Source organism: Pan paniscus, chromosome 8, assembly GCF_029289425.2.
Source record: "Pan paniscus chromosome 8, NHGRI_mPanPan1-v2.0_pri, whole genome shotgun sequence".
Taxonomy (NCBI): domain Eukaryota; kingdom Metazoa; phylum Chordata; class Mammalia; order Primates; family Hominidae; genus Pan; species Pan paniscus.
In genome coordinates, this window is record NC_073257.2 from 59,909,352 (window position 1) to 59,928,196 (window position 18,845).

General features: G+C 40.9%; 1 long non-coding RNA gene across 1 annotated transcript; it reads right to left on the reverse strand.

Moving 5' to 3' along the window:
* Positions 1 to 289: 289 nt before the first annotated feature.
* LOC112438852 (uncharacterized) lies at positions 290 to 15,473 on the reverse strand. The gene is made up of 2 exons (XR_008619925.1): positions 15,335 to 15,473; positions 290 to 1,332 (listed from the first exon to the last, which is right to left on the reverse strand). It is a non-coding gene; the product is annotated as an uncharacterized LOC112438852 (long non-coding RNA).
* Between the last annotated feature and the right edge of the window lie 3,372 nt (positions 15,474 to 18,845).

The window sequence follows — 18,845 nt, forward strand, 5'->3', positions numbered from 1 at the left end:
AAGCATGAGGTCAGAGAAAGCCTGGCCATACCCAGGGTACCAGCTAAGCAGCCCCTAGCCCCACATCCTCCTTCCCACTGTGCTCACCAAATGTGGGATCTGCACTCACAGCTTGCTGAGGCCCACACCCAGAGGCAGATGCACCAACAGAGGCAGGTAGTGACATTCCCTTGTGGGAGCCTGGTCCTCCCTTGCCTGAGGATCAAGCTCCACAGGGAATGTCACTGCCTGCCTCCACTGGGGCAAAAGTAACTACAGTTTCAGACTGTGAATTTTAAATCATTATAACTAGGCTCAAAGACATCTTTATTAATCAAAACGGAAACCATTACAATCAACACATTTTTGCCAATGAGAAACAAATTTGTTTATTCCTGCAGTGTAAAAATCCATGCTTTGGGATTGGACGAACTCTTGGAAAGCATTTTCTGCATCCTGCTGGTTGTGAAATGATTTTCCCTGCAAAAAGTTGTCGAGATGTTCGAATAAGTGGTAGTTGGTTGGCAAGAAGTCAGGTGAATATGGCAGATGAGGCAAAACTCTGTAGTCCAATTCCTTCAACTTTGGAAGAGTTGTGATGTGCAGTCCAGCATTGTCATGGAGAATTGGGCCCTTTCTGTTGATCAATGCCAGCTGCAGGCATTGCAGCTTTTGGTGCATCTCAACCATGTGCTGAGCATACTTCTTAGATGTAGCGGTTTTGCCAGAATTCAGAAAGCTATAGTGTATCAGACCAGCAGCAGACCACCAAACCATGACCATGACCTTTTTCTGGTGCAAGTTTGCCTTTGGAAAGTGCTTTGGAGCTTCTTCTTGGTCCAGCCACTGAGGTAGTCATCACTGGTTGTCATATGAATTCCACTTTTTGTCACACGTCACAAGCGGATTGAGAAATGATTCATTATTGTGTAGAATAAGAGAAGACGACACTTCAAAATGACAATTTTTTAAATTTTTGCTTAGCTCATGAGGCACCCACTTATCGAACTTTTTCACCATTCCAATTTGCTTCAAATGCCAAATGACTGCAGAACAGTTGACGCTGAATTCTTTGGCAACTTATCGTGTCATTGTAAGAAGATCAGCTTTGATAACTGCTCTCAGTTGGTTGTTGTCAACTTCCAATGGCCAGTCTCTATGTTCCTCATCTTCAAGGCTCTTGTCTCCTTTGCAAAATTTCTTGAACCACCACTACACTGTACATTCCTTAGAAGTTCCAGGGCCAAATGCATTGCTGATGTTGCAAGTTGTCTTGGCCGCTTTATGACCCAATTTGAACTCAAATAAGAAAATCACCGGAATTCGCTTTTTGTCTAACATCAGTTCCACAGTCTAAAATAAATATAAAATAAACAGCAAGTAATAAGTCATTAGCAAAAAACATAAAGTGAGAAATGCACATTAAAATGATATATAACATAACCATATTTATTTAAGAATGTATTCCAATATCAAACAGCAAATTTTAAAATGCAAAAATCAGAATTTCTTTTGCACCAACCTAATAGCATGGATCTGAACCCAGGTCTAGCTGCAAAACCATACTTTACCCATTGCACTTAGGGTGTCTAGGTGACACTGTGGTATCAAACGATACTGGAAAACAAAGCACTGGACTCTCAAAACTCATCCACAACACAGACTTTGCCCTTGGCAGCTCCCACACTAACATGCAAGACAACCCCTTTCCTAACTAATGATAACAGTTTCCAATTTCCTTCTCTTTACACTCTCCTCTCTTTTTCCTTCAGCAAAAAGGATCTTCCAATGAAGGGTTATGGGGAGCAAGAATCTTCATTCCGTTCACCTACTCTGGTAAAATTTCCAGTTTGAGATGATTTTGAAGAAGGGTCTACATTTTAGACCACAGAGGAAGCCAGTGCTCTTGGGTGGTGAAGGGCCACATGAACTGACAGGTCCCCAGAAGGAGGCAACATGGAACAGTGCAAACTATGTGGGCTTCTGGCACACAGAGCTCTACTTATGATTTAGTGCCCCAGTCTTACATGAGAACAGAGAGACCAGGATCACCAAACATTTGAGAACACCTCTACCATTACAATTTGAGACCAAAACATCATAGTGATATAACCACATTGCAGAAATGGAAGTGGGTAGGATTGAATCCTGTAGGAAAACTCAGCTATGAGAAAGCTAAATATTCTTCCCCCATAGGAAGAAGTCAACAGAGAATATGTAAGCTGCCAACAGTAAGAAACAGCAGTCAGTACAAGCATATTTTTAAAAACAAGGACATAAAACCAGAAGAAAAAGCTAAAACACTTGCAAGTGGCTGCTTCTGGGGAGTGAGATCAGAAGTGGGAAAGAGTCGAGCAAGAGCCTTGGGTTTTTTGTGTGTGTGTGTGTGAGCCTTCATAGAGTATTTGATATTTACATTTATCTTCAAGCTTTTCATTAATTAATGTAAAAATGAAATTACAAGCAAAAACTAGCAGCATGGAATGATGTCAGCAAAATGGTGGCTTAAACACTCCAAGCCCTTGCTCCCCCATAGAAACATTGAAAGAAAAAAACAGAATCTGTGTGTGCCAACTTTTCAGGGACTCAGGCAAACAGTAATCAAAGATTTACTGCAATATACCAGGTGCCCAACTGAGAAAAAGCTACCTTCAAAATCACAGGAAAGTTTTGTGATGTTTTTGTGGGGGAAAGGAAGACAGATCAGACTGTTATTGTGTCTATGTAGAAAAAGGAAGACATAAGCAACTCCATTTTGATCTGTACTAAGAAAAATTGTTCTGCTTTGAGATGCTGTTAATCTGCAACCTTAGCCCCAACCCTGTGCTCACAGAAACATGTGCTGTATTGAATCAAGATTTAATGGAGTTAGGGCTGTGCAGGATGTGCCTTGTTAACAATTTGTTTGCAGGCAGTATGCTTGGTAAAAGTCATTGCCATTCTCCATTCTCAATTAACCAGGGACACAATGCACTGCGGAAATCTGCAGGGACCTCTGTCCAAGAAAGCCTGGGTATTGTCCAGGTCTCCCCCCCACTGAGACAGCCCAAGATACGGCCTCGTGGGAAGGGAAAGACCTTACAGTCCCCTAGCCCGACACTCGTAAAGGGTCTGTGCTGAGGAGAATTAGTGAAAGAGGAAGGCCTCTTTGCAGTTGAGATAAAAACTCTCCTGTTTGTCCCTGGGAATGAAATGTCTCGGTGTAAAGCCCGACCATATATTCTATTTACTGAGGTAGGAGAAAACTGCCCTATGGCTGGAGGTGAGACATGCTGGCAGCAATACTGCCCTGCTACTCTTTACTGCACTGAGATGTTTGTGTAAAGTTAAACATAAATCTGGCCTACATGCATATCCAGGCACAGTAACTTTCCTTAAACTTATTTATGACACAGATTCCTTTGCTCATATGTTTTCCTGCTGACCCTCTCCCCACCATTACCCTATAGTCCTGCCACATCCCCCTCACCGAGATAGTAAAGATAGTGATCAATAAATACTGAGGAAACTCAGAGACCGGTGCTGGTGCAGGTCCTCACTTGCTGAGCACTTGTCCCCCGGGCCCACTTTTCTTCCTCTATACTTTGTCTCTGTGCCTTATTTCTTTTCTCAGTCTCTCGTCTCCTCCTTGTGAGAAATACCCTCAGGTGTGGAGGGGCAGGCCCCCTTCAGTTTTCACATATCCTTTCTGCAACACTTTCACAGCATATTGGCAGTTTTGGTCTTGAGCAGTGACCCAGTTCCAAGTGATTGTCTATGAACTAGAGGGAGCAGTGTAGCTCTTACTTGCACATTTCTGTGTATATCTGTTCTAACCTGGCTGGAGGACACCCAAAAGACTAGCTCCCTCTACTCTATCTCATATAGCTCAGTCAGAACACATCTAGAAAATGTGGTAAGCACTTCTTGTAAAAGTGATGACAAATCTACAGGTGACAAAAAGCCCCATAGATGCCTGAGGCAAGAGAGTTTGGGTGAATACACAATAGACCATCAAAGGCCCCCAGGAGAAGCTAGGTGTGACTCTTTGGGAACTAGGATGTTTAGGATAAGCTGTGTACACAGGGGAATTTAGAAAGTCATGGACATGCCCAGGCAAGATATGTGCTCAGAGAAGTCCACACTTTAAGCTTTCCATAGACTTAGAGCAAGTCTAGTTAAGTTGTGAAGGAGTGCCCAGAACAAAACCAATCTGCAAAGACAGGAATGTGGCTGTTCTTTCTGTTAAATTTTTTAGTGGTTTTCCTTTTGTCTTAGCTCCTGGCATTCAAAGAAATCTGTCAAAACATCACCTGAACATGAACTACAGAAGGAAAAATTTCAGTGATCCTACACAACCAGGAATGGCCTTTGTAAAAGTAGTCTGAAAAATTTTCAAAATGAACAAACGACTACAGGATTTTACAATTAAAAAACAAAAAACAAAAACAAAAATAATCCATTAACTTATGGGGAAGTGGGGGGGGATATAATTTATAGAGTTACTACATTATAATAATCAAACACCCAACTTTCAACAACAACAAAAACAAAATAAAAAACACAAGACTTAAAAAGAAACAGAAAAACATAGCTCATTCAAAGGAACTAAATAAATGGACAAAAACTGCCCCCAAAGAAGCCAATATTTTAGACATACTGGACAAAGACTTAAAATATCTATCTTAGATATGCTCAAAGAGGTGAGGAAAAACAAGAAGAAAGAAATAAAGAGGCTTGGCATGGTGGCTCACACCTATAATCAATCAAGATGGGAGAATCATTAATTGCAGGAGTTTGAGATCACCCTGGGCAACATAGTGAGGTCCATCTCTAATTAAAATAAATAAATAACTGGGTTTGGTGGTGCATCCCTCTAGCTCCAGCTACTTGGGAGGCTGAGGTGGGAGGATTGCTTGAGCCTGGGAGGTTGAGGCTGCAGTGAACCATGATCATGCCACTGCATTTCAGCCTGGGAGACAGAATGAGACTTTCTCTGAACAAGCAAACAAACAAAAAAGAAAGAAAAGAGAAATAAAGGAAATCAGGAATTACTGATTTGTTTAAAGAACTGAAATAAAAAAGCTATTAACAAAGAATTCCATGTTCTGCAATACTGTCTTCTAAAAATAAGGAATATATTTGAGGCATTAACAAATAAAAGCCGAGGGACTTCATTACCACTTGTCTTACAAGAAATGCTAAAGGGAATCTTTCAGGTGAAAATTCAAGGGCACTAGACAATAGCTTGAAGCCATATGAACATAGGTTTCTGGTAAAAATAAATACATGAGAAAATATAAAAGTCAGTAATATTGTAATCTCGGCTTGTATCTCTATTATTTTTCTATAGAATTTAAAAGGCAAATGCACAAAAATCATTATAAATCTGTTATTGGGCACATAAAACATTGATAAAGAGGGGCACAAAGCTGTACAGGGGCACAAAGCTATACTCAACTCTGCTGTTTACAATTAAAGTTAAGTTAAAGTTGGTAGCAACTCAAATTAGATAGTTAAAACTTTAGGATGTTACATGTAATCACACGTAATAAAAAAGGAAATATCTATAATATGATATAATACAATATACACAAAAGGAAATAAGCAAGGTATCAAAATGTGTCATTGCAAAAAATTACCTAAACACAACTGAAGACAGAAATGGAGAAAATGAGGAACAAAAAATCTAGAAGATATACAGAGAACGAATATAAAATGACATAAGTAAGTTCTTCCCTATCTGTAATTCATGCTCCATCTACATGCTGTCAAGAGACTCATTTCAGATCTAAAAGCACAAATATGTTGAAAATTAAAGGATGGAAAAAGACATTACATGCAAATGAAGACCAAAAGGGAGTGAGGATGCTCACAGTAATATTAGACAAAATGGAATTTAAGTTAAAAGATACTGGCATAAGAGACAAAGAAAGACTGATATTAATAAAAGGGTCAATTCACTAAGAAGATAAAACAACTATAAACAGATATGTACCAAAAATCAGAGCTACGAAATTTATTAAACAAACATTGACAGAATTAAAGGGAGAAATAGAAAGACTTACGTTAATAGCTGGAGACTTCAGTACCCTACTTTAATCAGGTATAGAATCAGACAGAATGTAAGAAAAGATAGAAACAAGAAAATAGAGGACTTGAACATATCTTTTAACTGAGTGTACATAACACACATATACAAAACCCTCTGCTCAAAGATAGCAGAATACATGTTTTTCTCAAGTGCACATGGGATATTCTCCAGGATAGATCACATGTTAGGCCACAAAACAAGTCTTAAAAAATCTAGAAAGTTTTAAATCATACAGAACACTTTTTCCAATCACAATGTAACAAACTAGAAATCAATACCAGAGGGAAAACTAAAAAATTCACCAATATGTGGAAATTAAACAAAATACTCTCAAATAAACAATAGGACAAAGAAGAAATCACAAAGAATATTAGAAAATACAAATGTTTCTTGGCATACAATTGGGGTATATCCCATTAAACCCACTGCTAATTCGAAAAGTCATTAATGGAACAATCATAAGTTAGGGACAGTCTGTACCTTGAGATTAATGACTATGAAAACACAACATACTAAAACTTATGAGATGCAAGGAAAGCAGTGCTAAGAGGGTAATTTATAACTCTAAATGAATAAGTTAGAAAAGCTCTTCAATCAATAAACTGACTTTACATCTTATGTAACTAGAAAACCAAAAGAAAATTATACCCAAAGATAGCAAAGGAAAAAAAAAAAGATTACAGCAGAGATAAATGAAAAAGAGAACAGAAAAATAGAGAATATCAATGAAACCAAAAGTTTGTGTTTTTTTTTTTTTTGAAAAATCAACAAAATTGACAAACTTCTTTCTTGGATGACTTAGAATAAAAGAAGGATTACTCAAATTACTAAAATCAGAAAACGAGAGCGGGACTATGACTACGAATTTAACAGAAATAAAAAAGATTATAAGCACATAAAATGAACATCTGTACACCAACAAGTGGAATTAAATAGATAAAATGTTTTTTATGAATTTGGGTGTTCTTATGAATCTGGGTGCTCATGAAGAATATTTTGCTCTTTATGAATCTGGGTGCTCATAAAGAACATGATTCGATTTTGATAGACTGTGTGTTTCTAGGCATTATCCCATTTCATCTATTTAATTCTATTTGTTGGTGTTCAGATGTTCCTAGTATGTCATTATAAAATTTTTCATTACTGTTAAACTGGTAGTCATTTTCCCACTCTCATTTTCAGAAATAAGACTGCACACCTACAACCATCTGATCGTCAACAAAACTGTCAAAAACAAGCAAAGGGGAATAAATTCCCTATTTAATAAACATTGCTGGGATAGCTGGCTAACCATATGCAGAAAATTGAAACTGGACCCCTTTCTTACACCTTATACAAAAATTAATCAAGATGGATTAAATACTTAAATGTAAAACCCAAAACTCTAGAAGAAAATCTAGGCAATACCACTTGGACATAGGCACGGGCAAAGATGTCATGATGAAAACATCAAAAATAATTGCAACAGAAGAAAAACTTAACAAAAGAAGCTATCATCAGAGTGAACAGACAACCTGCAGAATGGGAGAAAATTTTTGCAATCTATCCATCTGACAAAGGTTAAATATCCAGAGTCCACAAGGAACTTAAACAAATTTACAAGAAAAAAAAACCCCATTAAAAAGTGGGCAAAGGACATGAACAGACACTTCTCAAGAGAAGACATTCATGCAGCCAACAAACATATGAAAAAAAGCTCAACATCACTGATCATTAGAGAAAGGCAAATCGAAACCACAGTGAGATACTATCTCATGCCAGTCAGAATGGCAATTATTTAAAAGTCAAAGAACAACAGATGCTGGCGACGTTGCAGAGAAAAAGAAATGTTTTTACACTGTTGATGGGAGTGTAAATTAGTTCAACCATTGTGGAAGGCAGTGTGGTGATACCTCAAAGACCTAAAGGCAGAAATACCATTTGACCCAGCAATACCATTACTGACTGTATGCCCAAAGGTATATAAATCATTGTACTTTAAAGATACATGCATGTGTATGTTCATTGCAGCACTATTCACAATAACAAAGGCATGAAATCAACCTAAATGCTTATCAACGATAGACTGGAAAAAGAAAATGTGGTACATATACACCATGGAATAATATGTTGCCATAAAAACGAATGAGATCATGTCCTTTGCAGGGACATGGATGGAATTGGAAGCTATTATCCTTAGCAAACTAATGCAGGAACAGAAAACTAAACACCACATGTTCTCACTCATAAGTGGGAGCTGAATGATAAGAACACATGGACACATGAGGGTGAACAACACACACTGGGGCGTGTTGGAGGGAGAGCATCAGGAAGAATAGCTCATGGATGCTGGGGTTACTACCTAGGTGTTGGGATGATCTGTGCAGCAAACTACCACGGCATACATTTACCTATGTAACAAACCTGCACATCCTGCACGTGTACCCTGGAACTTAAAATAAAAGTTGATTAAAAATAAAAAATTTTAAAAAATTGTGAAGAAATAGAAAATCAGAACAGACCTATAATAGTAAGGAGATTGAATTGGTTATAAAATCCTCTCAACAAAGAAAAGTCCAGGACCAGATGGCTTCATTGGTAAATTCTGCCAAATATGTAAGGAAAAATCCTTTGCAAACTCTTCCAAAAATCTGTAGGTGATGGAACACTTCTAAACGAAATCTATAAAGGCCAGCACTGCACTGATACAAAAGGCAGACAAAGACACTGTAAGAAAACTATACACCAAAATCCCTTATCAATATTAGTGCAAAAATCCTCAACAAAATACTGCAAACTGAATTCCACAGTTTATTAAAAGATTTGTATATCCCCAAAGAATGAGATTTATTTCCATAATTTAAAAATGATTCAACATTAAAAAATCAGTATTATACACTTCATTAGTAGAATTAAGACAACTACATGATCTCCATTGATAAAGTATTTGATAAAATTCAATACCTGTTTTGATTAAGACACTCAAATTAAAAATAAAGTTCTTCAACATGAAAAAGGCCATATACGAAAACACACAGCTAAAATACTCAATGCTGAAAGATAAAAAATGTTTCCCCTAAGATCAAGAGCAATACAAGGATGTCCATTTTCATTGTGTCCATTCAACATAGTATGGAAATTCAAGCCAGAGCAATTAGGCAGGAAATAAAAATAAAAGGCATCCAAATTGCAAAGAAGAGGCAAAACTGTCCCTGTTTATGAATGATATGATCTTACTTGTAAAAACCCTAAAGATTCCACAAAAAACTGTTATAGCTAATAAATAAATTTAGTAAAGTAGCAAGATACAAAATTGGCCTGCAAAAATTAGCTGCATTTCTATAGACTAACAATAAAAAATAAAGTGAAATTAAGATAACACTTCTATTTACAATAGTACCTCACAAATAAAATGCTTAGGAATAAATTAAGTGAAGGAGGCAAAAACAGGGTTACTGAGAACCACGAAACATTGTTAAAAGAGTTTAAAGATAGAATTAAATTGAAAGACATTTTATGTTTAAAGATTAGAAGGCTTAATATTGTTAGACTGACAATACTAGCCAAAGACATCTACAGATTTAGTGTAATCTTTACCAAAATCTCAACAGCATTTTTGTTGCAGAAATAGAAAAATCCAGGTAAAATTCACATGGAATCTCAAGAGATGACAAATACTACCCCTTAGCCCCTCAAAAAATCTTCAAAAGGAGAAAGTAGAGTAATTGTGTTTTCTGATTTCAATATCTATTACAAAGCTACAGCAATCAAAACAATGTGGTACCGGTTTAAAGACAGGTATATAGACCAATGAACAGTATAGAAAGCATAGAAATAAACCTTTATGTATATGGTTGATTGATTTTTAAAAAATGTTGCCAAGACTATCTAATCTGGAAAAGGACAGTAGTTTCAACAAATGGTGCTGTAAAAACTGCATGTCCACATGCAAAAGAATGAAATTGGGCCCTTACTATACGCCATTACAGAAATTAACCCAAAATGAATCAAAATCTAAATATATGAGATAAAACTACAAAAATCTTAGTAAAGAACATAGGAAAACACCTTTATGACATTGGATTTGATAATAATTTTTTGGATGTGACACCAAAAGCACAGATAACGAAAGAAAAAAGTCAAAAACTGAACTTTGTCCATGCCAATTACATTTTTATGCACCAAAGGAGAGTATCAAGAAAGTGAAAAGACAGTCCACAGAATGGAAAAGAACATTTGCAAATTAAGTATCTGATAAGAGATTAATATCCATAATATATAAAGAACTCCTACATATCAACAACAAAAATCAAACAAGTCCAACAAAAATTAAGCAAAACACTTAAGTAGACATTTCTCCAAAGAAGATACACAAATGTCCAATTAGCATGTGAAAAGAGGCTCAACATCACTAGTCATTAGGGAAATGCCAATGAAAACCACAATGAGATACAACTTCACATCCATTGGGATGGCTATTATCAAAAAAGAGAAAATAGCAAGTGTTGGAGAGACTGTAGAAATATTGGACCTATTGTGCATTGTTGCTAGGAGTGTAAAATGGTGCATCCACTGTGGTAGACAGCTTGGCAGTTCCTCAGAAAGTTAAACATAGAATTACCATATGTTCCATGAATTCCACTTGTAAATATGTATATACCCAAAAGAAGTGACAGCAGAAACTCAAACAGATATGTGTTTGCCAGTATTCATAGCAGCATTATTCACAATAGCCTGATGGTAGAAGTAACCCAAGTGTTCATCAACACATGAATGGGCAAACAAAAAGTGGTACATATACATGCGGAGAAATATTATTCAGCCATAGAAACGGATGAAATTTCATAGATGGCATAACATGGATATACCTTTAAAATCTTTTGCTAAGTGAAATAGGTCAGATAGAAAAAGTCAAATATTGCATGTTTGTGTGAATATATTGTATAATTCCACTTACGTGAGATACCTGTGGTGGACATTTCATACATACAGGAAAGAGAATAGAGATTACCAGGGTTTGGAAGAGGGAGAAATGGGTAGTAATTGTTCAGTGAATAGAGACTTTCAGTATGCGAGGATAAGAAAATTCTGGAGATGCATGGTGATCGTGATGGGTGCAAAACTGTGAATGTACTTAATGTCAAGGAATTGTACACTTAAAACTACTTAAAATGGTCAATTTAATGTTGTATATATTTTATCACAATTAATAACTTAAAAAACCTAATAGCATGGATTGTGGATCAGGTAGACACAAGTTATAAGACCCAAGTTTGAATCTGCTGAATGTCTAGGGCATGCTACTTAACCTCTCTGAGCCAGTTTCCTCCTCTCCCCAGGGCTAAACATCATCTCCACCCCTACTTCATGGCTGGTGGTAAAGATAAGCGGGAAATGTGGGCTGGCGCAGGGGACCCCACAGCACAGGCCCCCAGTGCACGGTCACTAGGTCAGCCTGAAATCAGAGGCCAGGCTGAAGGAAGTGAGCAAGGAAGCCAGTAGGTGAGGAAGGCGTGGAGACTGAGGACTTGTCAGCCTGGAGCAGGGAACGTTCCTGGGGAACACAACAGTATTAAGCAGGAAAACAAAATGAAACAAAAAGGAAATTTCCTGCATTAATAAGAGGACAATGAAGCCTATTTATTCTATGATGAAGGCCCATTTTATTACACTCACAGGTTCTGAGGATCGGGCACTCAGGGCAGAGTGGGGAGGGCTCCACATGTCTGGAGACCCTGATGGGAAGGCTTGAGCAGCCGGACATGACTTGAAGGATTGGATACTGGGATTTCTGGAGGATCCTCCATTCATAAGTGTGGGTTCTGGCAGGAGGACTCAAAAGCTGGGCTCAGCTGGAACTGTGAATGGAGACTCTGCATGTGGCCTCCCTGTATGACCTGGGCTTCCTCTCAGCATGGTGGCTTAAAGGTGCTTGGGCTTTAACAGGTGGCTTAGAGTTCCAAGAGTAAGTATTTTCAGTGAGCAAATCAGAAATTGTAGAGCCTTTTATGGCATCACCTTGGGAATCACACAGTGTCACTTCCACTGTACTCTATTAATCCAAGCAGTCAATGGGATAACAAGAGTCAGTGGGAGGGAACACAGGCCCCAGCTCTAGGGCAGGAGTGTGAATGAGTTCACATCCCAGTGTCAAAACTGCTGTATGACCAAGGCTTTGAATGGCAGAGAGGGTATAGTGTGTGGAAAAACATGGGCACAATCAAGTGGGATTCAAGCGTGATTCAGAAGTCAGAGTGTTACTGTAAAACATTTGTAGAAATACCTTAATCAATTTTATTTTCTCCATTTTTGTATGCACAAGAGTGGCATATAATTTTAGAAAATCTCTACCAAGTGTATATGTTCTGGCTATGTGTTGCTACCCAAATCTCATCTTGAATTATAATTCAAATTGTAACCCCCATGTGTTGGGGGAGGGACCTCATAGGAGGTGGTTGAATCATGGGGGTGATATGCTGTTCTCATGATAGTGAGTGAATTCTCATGAGATCTGATGGTTTTGTGAGGGGCTTTCCCCCCTTCGTTCTGCATTTCTCTCATTCTTCTCCTTCCTGCCATCATGTGAAGAAGGACGTGTTTGCCTCCCCTTTTGCCATGACTGTAAGTTTCCTGAGGCCTCCCCAGCCATGCTGAACTGTGAGTCAATTAAATCTCTCTTTCCTTTATAAATTGCCCAGTCTTGAGCAGTTCTTTACAGCGGCATGAGAATGGACTAATGCAATAAATTGGTATCAGGTAGTGGGGTGCTGCTGTAAAGATATCAAAAAATGTGGAAGTGACTTTGGAACTGGGTAACAGGCAGAGGTTGGAACAGTTTGGAGGGCTAACAAGAAGACAGGCAGGATGATGTGGGAAAGTTTGGAACTTCCTAGAGACTTGTTGAATGGCTTTGACCAAAATGCTGATAGTGATATGTACAATGAAGCCCAGGCTGAGGTGGTCTCAGATGGAGATAAGTAACTTGATGGGAATTAGGATAAAGGTGCTTCTTGCTATGTTTTAACAAAGAGGCTGATGGCATTTTGCCCTGCCCTAGAAGTCTGTGGAACTTTGAACTTGAGAGAGATGATTTAGGGTATCTGGTGGAAGAAATTTCTAAGCAACAAAGGGTTCAAGAGGAAGCAGAGCATAAAAGTTTAGAAAATTTGCAGCCTGAAGATGTGATAGAAATGCAAAACCCATTTTCTGGGGGAAATTCAAGCCTGCTGCAGAAATTTGCATAAATAATGAAGAGATGAATGTTAATCATCATGACAATGGGGAAAATGTCTCCAGGTCATCTCAGAGACCTATAGCAGCTCCTCCCATCACAGGCCCAGAGACCTAGGAGGTAACAATGGTTTCGTGGGCCAGGCTCATTGGCCCTCATCTCCTCTATGCAGCCTTGGAACATAGTGCCCTGCATCTCAGTTGCTTCAGCTCCTGCCGTGGCTAAAAGGGGCCAAGGTACAACTTGGGCCATTGTTTCAGAGGGTTCAAGCCCCAAGCCTTGGAAGCTTGCACATGGTGTTGGGCCTGTGGGTGCACAGAAGTCAAGAATTGAGGTTTGGGGCCAGGTGTGGTGGCTCACGCCAGTAATCCCAGCACTTTGGGAGGCCAAGGCCAGCGGATCTCCTGAGGCCAGGAGTTCAAGACCAGCCTGGCCAACATGGTGAAACTCTGTCTGTACTAAAAATACAAAAATTAGCCTGGCATGGTGGCAGGTGCCTGTAATCCCAGCTACCTGGGAGGCTGAAGTGGAGAACCACTTAAACCCAGGAGGTGGAGGTCACAGTGAGCCGAGATCATGCCACTGCACTCCAGCCTGGGCAACAGAGTGGGACTCCATGTCAGGAAAGAAAAAAAAAAAAAAAGAATTGAGGTTGCGAAATCTCTGCCTAGATTTCCGAGGATGTGTGGAAACACCTGGATGACCAGGCAGAAGTTGCTGCAAGGGCAGGGCCCTGATGGAGAACCTCTGTTAGGGCAGTGCAGAAGGGAAATGTGGGGCTGGAGCTCCCACACAGAGTCCCCACTTGGGCACTGCCTAGTGGAGCTGTGAGAAGAGGACAACTGCCCTTCAAATCCAAGAATGGTAGATCCACCGACAACTTGCACCTTGTGCCTGGAAAAGCCACAGGCACTCAAAGGCAGCCCAAGAAAGCAGCTGGGAGGGGGTCTGTACCCTGTAAAGTCACAGGGCCAGAGCTGCCCAAGGCCGTGGGAGTCCACATCTTGCACCAGCATGACCTGGGTGTGAGACATGGAGTCAAAGGAGGTCATTTTGGAACTTTAAGGTTTAATGACTGCCCTATTGGGTTTCAAACTTGCATGGGGCCTGTAGTCCCTTTGTTTTGGCCAATTTCTCCCATTTGGAATGGGTGTATTTACCCAATGCCTGTACTTGCATTATATCTAGGAAATAACATTCTTTTGATTTTACAGGTTCATGGGTGGAAAGGACTTGCCTTGTCTCAGATGAGACTTTGAACTTGGACTTTTGGGTTAATGATGGAATTAGTTAAGACGTTGGCAGACTGTTCGAAAGGCATGATTGTGTTTTGAAATATGAGGACATGAGATTTGAGAGGGACCAGGGGTGGAATAATATGGCCTGCCTCTGTTTCCCCACCCAAATCTCATCTTGAATTATAGTCCTTATTGTAATGCCCATATGTAGGGGGAGGGACTTACTGGGAGGTGATTGAATCATGGCGGTGGTTGCCCGGTGCTGTTCTCATGATAGTGAGTGAGTTCTCAGGCAATCTAATGGGTTTGTGAGGGGCTTTTACCCCCTTCACTCTGCACTTCTCTCATTCTTCTCCTTCCTGCCACCCTGTGAAGAAGGACCTGTTTTGCTTCCACTTCCACCATGATTGTAAGTTTCCCGAGGCCTCTGCAGCCACGCTGAACTGAGTCAATTAAACCTCTTTCCTTTATAAATTACCCAGTCTCAGGCAATTCTTTATAGCAGTGTGAGAATGGATTAATACAGTCTAAAATAGATCTTTCTTTATATAACTTAAAAATTACAAGTGATGAAAAGCATTTGAGTTGGTTGGTTGTCAGTTTTTTCCCCCTCTTTTGGAGCTGTATTTAGTATAATAGAATATCTTAAATTAGTGGTCTTTTATAATCAATGAAATTGGGTGTACTTCTCCCCAGCATATTAGGGTTCCCTTGCTTCATGCCTTCCATGACAGTTGGTATTATTATATTTTAACATTTATGCCTAATGATTAAACATCTCCTTGTGGTCTTAATTTGCATTTTCTAATTACTCTAATTACTCTAATTACTCACATGATTTTGGTCGTTAGTGGTTCCTCTTTGAAGTGCCTATTCATGTCTGTGTCCATTCTTTGCTTTGGGTGTTCCTCTCTTTCACACTAATTCATTAAAAGTATATATCCTGGATACTAATCCTTTATCAATTGCTGCAAGTATCTTCTTTCAGTGTGTGGCTTGCTTTTTCACTCCGTTTGTTGTTTTTTAATCAAAGTATAAGTTCTTAATTTTAACGCACTTTAACTGTCATTTTCCACCATGGCCCGAGTCGCGGAGTCCGCCTTCCTGGCAGAGCGTTGCGTGGTCACAGCTGAGGTCTGGGGAGCAGAGGCGGCGGGCGCTCCCGGGGGGAGCTGGGCGATTCCGACGGGGGGAGGTGCCGATCGAGCGGCCGCCAGGCTGCGGGGGGAAGGAGGGCCAGGAGGCCGTGGGGGTCCTCGGCGCAGACTGGAGCCGCAGGCACCGCGCGCAGCCCTCGCCCGCATCGCCGAGGCCCCGCGGGCCCAGGAGCGAGAGGTCGGGCGCCCAGGACCAGAGGGCGTAGGCGAGAGCAGGCACCGCCTCCAAAGAACGCCCTCGCCCTCCCGCAGGCGATGGCGCCCGGCCCTGACCAAGCCAGCTGGGGGCATCTCCGCGGAGCTGAGCCGGGGAAGGGCCGGGCAGCCCAGAGGGTCAGAAGGGGGTTTTCTCCCGGGGTTGTGAGTTCTTTGGCCAGCGGCACCCTGCCCTGCCGGGGCCGCCCACCCGCAAGCCCCGCCCCGAGGGCTGGAGCTTCCCTGGGGGTGGGCGACGCCGAGACCACGCCCCGAAGGCGGGAGCGGCTTGGGGGCGGGATCTGGCCGCCCTCAAGGCTCCGGCGCCAAGTTCAGAGCCACGCGCAGTGCTCTTGGCCGGGAGGAGGCTGTGCTGCACCAGCACCTCTTGCTCCACATCTCCAGAGAGCCCAGGTGAGGCGCACCCTCCTGTCTGCAGGGACAGAGCTGCGAGCGGGCGCGGGCGGCGGGGTCCATCTCACTTCCACATCAGCCTTTCCCCAGGACAGGGTTGTTGAGTCCTGCCTTTGACTGTGGGGTCCTTTCCTTCCCAATGTCGCCAGCTTCCTCTCTCTCCCACGTCGTCTCCGAGTCCCATCCCCGTTTCTGTTCCCTTTCTCTTCTCTCACTTTTTCTCCTCTATCTCTTCTTTATTGTCTTCCTGTTTTCATTTTCTTCTGTGTCAGTCTCTCTCTCTCCCTCTCTTTTCCTCTCTTTATTCTTCTCCCCTACCTTCTCCCTCTCCCCCCTGTTTTTTCAGCACTCAAGAATTCTGCCTATGATTTTTTTTTCTCCTAGGGTGACTTTCAGGCTGCAGTTGTTTTCCTCCCTCCCACTGTCTCTCCCGGGGTTTATCCTGTGTTGCTCTGTTATTCTCAGCCCGGGCTTGCGCTGGGCAGTAGGGTAAGAACCATGCATCAGCCCCAGATCCTTTCTCCAACAGATTATATCCAAAGATCTGGACATGTATCCTGTTCACTGCCTTTCCTGGGAAACAAAACAATACCAAATGATCACATTATAATGAGTTTTTAGAATGAGCTAAAAGAACATACCTGGTTTTAGAGACAAGGGGTTGATTGAAACGTTTCCTTGACATTTTGCCTTTACTAATAGACACAGACAGCACAGCAGGAAGCTAAGCCTTGCAGAAGCATTTAGGGGGCGTTCCCACCCACACCTGCCTTCTGGGCAGGCTATGCAATGCCAGGTGCAGGGGAGGGAGGGGACAGGATTCAGAGCAGGGTTGTAGGAAGACAGTGGGAGGCCAGGGCTTTGAAACATTTGAGGGAGCCTGGAAATAAGAAATTAACAGTAAATTTCTAAAATATGTAGTTGCCAATGCCACTGATGTACAGAAATGAAATTAATTACTCCTGAGGGAGACATTAGACATTTTATGGCAGTAATTATGGCATTTGAAAGTAATGATTTTAGGTACATTAGATAGGAGGGCCAAGGGGAAAATATTTCCTGTTAGTATCAAAGATTGTCGTAGATGCATAAGGGACGAACTCTAGAAAATCAAGTCTCATTCTTTTTGAGGGATAAAATAGAACTATATCGAGGCAATTTTTTGTTTCTTGGTTACAATGTAATCTTATCAGAGATATGTGACTTAGTTTTTAATGATATTTTATGACACATACATATTTATATGTTCAAACACACACAAATACATAATATATATGCACTAAGTTATAAAAGAGCCGTTGTTTGTTTGTAAAGATCTTAATTACCAATAAAGGTTGAAGCTTTCACTTCTTGGAAATAAGTTAACATGATATTGTAGTTTATTATGACCTTTAATGAAAATTCAACTAATTTACTTTTGATTGATACAGAAATGGAAATTTGGCCATAGATAAATCACACAGAATTAAACAGAAATTAAGTATGATGACGGTGCATTGCAGTGTGTTCAGTGAAAGAATTTGCATATGCTAGACATTTTGGACAAATTCATAGGTATGTGCATGGAACTGTGATTTGTGAGGCTTTTTTCTGGTTTAAAAAGTTAAATTGCCTTTATATCTAATCCCTGATCCCCAACATATGCGGATTCTGGGGGGAGGGATAAAAGACTTTGCAAATGATTTAGAATCATCGTGTCTGCTTTGCTTGGCAGATTTCTTTTCAGACATCCAAGAGGTGGCAACTTTTGTTTGAAACATATAATCACACCAATTATTAAAAAAAAAAAGACAAACTTAAATATTTTTAAACTTATTTTTCCTCATTAGTGGTCTGTGCCTCTATAAGAACATCATTGTCTTTTTATCCTTAGATGATGCTATTGTTGGAACCTGGGAAGGTCGGAAGGAATAGCTGAGGTAAAATCATGAACTTTTTGCCTGAAGGCTGCCAGTGGAATTGGGACCACTGTCTCAGGCTCCACCTTTATTCTCTAGTTGTATCAGGAAAAGAGCTGCTGTTCCTTGTGCTCTTGCTATCTGGCATGCACAGAGCCCTGTTGAGTCCTGTCCGTGAGTGCCTGAAGTGAAGATCACCATTCTTGTTTTACTTATGAAGAGATGGAGGCCCAGAGTGTTTGTCTGAGCTCAGGCAGGTAGTGGCAGGGTTGATTTGGAACACAAGTAGTGCCCTGGAGCCTGAGTGACCAGGGCTAATTCAGTCCCTTTATGTGACTTCCATGTTGCTGCAGCCCTGGCAAATATAACGTCTAAAATATCACTCCACACAGCACCAGCCACTGCCTATTGGCATTGTTTGGCAGAACACTGCTCCCTGTTCTATGTCCTGGCCATCCTCAGTCATATTCATGGCAGACTCTCAATCTGCACAGCAGGGCCCCATTGAAGCATTGGATCTGCCCTCTGCTTTCACTGGCCCTGCTTCTGCACAGTCTCAGGCATCTGAGTGGGTGATGAGATCGCATCCACCCCTATGAGGGTCGACGTGGCCAAGTTATGTTGCACTAGGGCCACTCTCCCTGCTTCCATGGGTACTGGCTGTGTCCGCAGTCTCCTGCA